General features: G+C 35.3%; 1 long non-coding RNA gene across 1 annotated transcript; it reads right to left on the bottom strand.

Annotated features, from left to right (window-relative positions):
- Positions 1-1,327: 1,327 nt before the first annotated feature.
- On the bottom strand, positions 1,328-3,366 carry LOC112499991. Its single transcript, XR_003067312.1, has 3 exons — positions 3,291-3,366; positions 1,633-2,562; positions 1,328-1,481 (listed from the first exon to the last, which is right to left on the bottom strand). It is a non-coding gene; the product is annotated as an uncharacterized LOC112499991 (long non-coding RNA).
- Between the last annotated feature and the right edge of the window lie 729 nt (positions 3,367-4,095).

Here is a 4,095-nt window from a genome sequence, read left to right as displayed (position 1 = left end):
ATTGTGTTCAACCGTTTCTATCTTATGTTCAAATTCCTTCACAATTTTTTCTATCTTTTCGTTATACGCTCGATGCAAAGATTCATTACATTTCTCATTAACATAATTTTGAAGTTTATAGTTCTTTTCCAGCTCATCATACTTTGCTCGCAATTCTTGATTCTCCTTCAAAAAAATATCTGCCATTTTAAAATCAAATGATCAGTTAAGGATCTATGCAGTGAAATCAGATAAAAGAAATATGAACAGTTAAGCTCAAAAGGAACAGAAAAACTCAAACACTGAAAAACACACGCAAAAACAAATAGACAATGATCCAAACGAAAATCTAAACACAAAAGAACTAAGAAACTAAAAACAATCTAAAAACAATAAACCAAGTCCAAAAACTCAATACAAGACCAAATCAATCCAAGTCAAGTCCAAAACAAGCTAATTCAAGTCAAACAATACAATTGAATGCTATGAAACTCTTAAAACAATATTCTATCTGCTCTCTGAAATATATTCAAAAATCCACGAATATGTTCCGCTTATCAGTTGCTTCACACGAGCTGCGGTGACTTGTTATGATATGCTTCAAATCCAAAATTGCTGTTAAAATCTGTGGAGCTGTGGACCTACTGCTTAAACCTCAAACGTAAACCAGCAATCAGAACTGTGTAAGATCCTGCACAAACCATAAATTTTGTATGAAATCTGCTGTTACCAAATATGAAACAAGAGACAAGAACCAAATATGCTAAAAAAAAAAACAAAACAGTTCAATGTGTAGCTTGAGAATGTCCACAGTTGTTGTCTTGCTGCTACTAAACCTGAACTGTTTAGCTGCTGTTATCCAATCTGTCACCTGGGCTTTACACAATCTCTAACAGCAAGAATAAATAACTGTAAAGCTTGCTGTTTCAAATCAAGACAGAAACAAAAGGTTGTTGAAGCTGCTTCTTTCTTATCGACATCAACACAGCACAAAACAGACCCTTGTTGCTGTTGTGTATGAACCTGTAGGCCTGCTGTTTAGTCTTAAACTAAGACCTGCTGCTGTTGCTATGGAGCTGAAATCAGTAACTCAAACAAAAACACAAAACAAAGTTAGCAAATTCTTTTGCTGCTGTCTTGTTTTTGTTGCTGTCTTAACACAGAATCAAGTTAAAACAGTTTCTGTTGATGCTGCTGTTTCAAACCACAATGCAAAGTGAAACAGTTGCTGTTACACTTTCCTTTTCTGTTGCTGTCTTTTTCTTGTTTCAATTAACAGCTTCCAAACCAACAGTTTCTGTTAAACTTGTTGCAATACTATTGCTGCTGCTGTTTAGTTTCTTCTCAACACAAACAGCTTCTATTCCAGTCTGCACTTGAGTTTATGAACAGCTACTGTCAAATAATGGTTGCTGTCTATGTCCGATTGTTGCTGTCTTCTTTCCATACACAACAGCAAGACCTGCTGTTAACTGCTCAAACCTGCTGCTGCTTGCCTAACACTGCACACAGATTTAAACCTGTTAACACTGCTTGCTGCACACTGCTGTTACCTGTTACTGCTGTGAAAACAGATTTAAACAACTTAAAAAAAACTGTGTTGCTGTCTTAACACATCACAGCACAGGTTTGAAACAACAAGCTGTTAAGAACCTTGCTGTTGTGCGGCTGCTGTGTTGGACTGCTGTTAAGAACACAACTTGTTGTTGCTGCACACTACTTCCAATGCATGAAACAAACAATATAAAACTAGCTGCTGTAAAACGTCTGTCACTTGCACTTGAGCTGCTGTCACTTGCACATTCTATCACTTGCACTTGAGCTCAATACATAACTGCTTCAAACACAATACACAACACAACACTTGTTTTTTTTTAAAAAAACTTGAGCTGCTGTTATGRGCTACTGTTTTGTTTCTTTTCGACACCACAACGTAGCTATGAATCTTGTTGCYGCATTGTTTCAAATTACTGTTTGTTGATGATTGTTAAACCTGTTGAGTTCATCCAGCAACTTGTTCACTGCTGTTACAGTTTAGTTGYTGTCTGCTACTTACTGTTTGACCTGCTGTATGACTTTACAAGCAAAATYTGCTGTTTACTCCCACTCCCAACACCAATCAAACACCAAACACAGCTTCTGTTTCTGTTTTAAGCTTCAGCTTGCTGTTAAACAAATCAAGCTGCAGTCAAACACAATAAACACAGCACATTCTTAAAACAAAAACCACGAAATCAAGTTTGTTGGTATTGCTATAGCTGCTGCTGTTATGTCCTGTTGCTGTTACAAACTGTTTCAGATTTGCTGTTGTTTCAAATATGCTTCTATAGAACTGGCTGTGTCAAAACAAAACTAAAACCAAATGTTATTACTACTGYTTCTTTCAACTGTTAATGYTGCTGCTGTTACAAAACAACACAATGAACAAACCTGTTGCTGCTTACACAGTCACCTTTTAAGCTATCAAAACCTGTTGCTGTTCTGCTTTAAGACCTGCTGCAATGCTTTAAACCTGCAAGTCTGTTATGACAGATTAAACAGAAACTGCTTGCTGCTGTGTTCTCAACTTGAACTCCAAACCTGCTGCAATGCTGCTAAATCAGTCMTATGTAGCTGGAATGTAATAAACTCAAATCAACACAGTTGCTTAGCTTCAACTAATACTACTTAAACAATCACAATCTGTTGTCAATTAATGTTTCTTAAACTCAAATCAAATCACAAACACAGCACAGTTGTATTTCTTGCTTTTACAATTCGATTCACACCCAACAGCTATCTGTGAAGCTGCTGTTTTCAAACCTTCAGACTGGCTACTGTTTCTTCAACTTGCTGTGTTAATACAACAGCTTGAATAAGAACAACAAACCAACTTGAATCTGATTCTTTTTAAAGCAAAGACTACTGTTCCACAATGGTTCAAACAACACAAAATCGATATCAAACAGCAAACAAATTCAACTTTCTGTGAACTTTTAAAAAATAACCAGATTGCTACACATCTTCGATACATGAATCGAAGCTGAATACTTAGATTTATTTGAACACCCTGAGATCGATTTAGAATGAGCGATTTATGAATCCTGATAAAACACTTAGATTTAGAAGACCTAAACCGGACAGACCACAAAGTGAAATTGAACGGATTAGAAACCGGACAGAAGACTAATTGAAAAAWAAAATTCAAGTCATAAACCGGTTAAGAAGAAATCTAATCCGGTCACAAATCCGATCAAGGGTTGATCGGTTTACAAGAATACCGGACAAGTAGTAAAACCTAAACCGCTCACACTCCGGTCAAGAAGACTTACCTGATTTGTGCAAAACAACCGATTTAGAAATCCGTTCAAGAATCCGGTGATGCTTCCTTCGGTTTACCTCTACTGCGATCAAGAAGCGTGCGGTTTGAACTTAGCTTGCTGATAATTCCTTGATCGACTCAAAGAATAGAGTGGCCGGACTCTTATCCGGTCAAGGTTGTATGGGCCAAAAATTGGACTTAAGCCCAAAAGAAAATTGGGTGGACTTTGGTCGGTTTAACAAAAATAAAAACAAACTCAAACTAAAATTCAGATTAAAACTAACAAAAACACAAAAACTAAAAGAAATTAAAAAAAAATGGATCAAAACACTGATTTACGAAAAAAAATTAAGAACACGAAAAAATTTTAAAAACCTAAAAACCGATTAAATCTTGATTTATTTTGATCAAATCACAAAAATTTGTGAACAACAAAGATTCACAATTCAATTTCGAACATATTGATCATGTTTTTAACATCAAAATACAAGATTTTATGAGAAAATCGGATCAAAATAAAAAAATGTCAAGAACACGAAGAACACGAAAAACAAAAAAAATTCAGAAAATTAAAAAAAAATCACTTATCTTCTTGATTCTTTCTCTGATTTCTTGCATCCTGCTCTGATACCAATTGTGTGTCCACAATTACTGATCAATCTTCAATATCTTCATATCAATCATGGCAGATTCTTAGATATTACATGTAAGAACTCAAGAACACTTGAGAGAGAAAGTCAATGCATGTAAGCTCAGTCAAACTCTCTTATTAATCTGAATATTACAATTAAGCTCCTCTACATCTAATTACAAAG

Source organism: Cynara cardunculus, assembly GCF_001531365.2.
Source record: "Cynara cardunculus var. scolymus isolate 2C chromosome LG 1, CcrdV1, whole genome shotgun sequence".
NCBI lineage: Eukaryota > Viridiplantae > Streptophyta > Magnoliopsida > Asterales > Asteraceae > Cynara > Cynara cardunculus.
The sequence above is the reverse complement of the archived record's forward strand: the minus strand, read 5'-3'. Positions and strand labels throughout refer to the sequence as shown.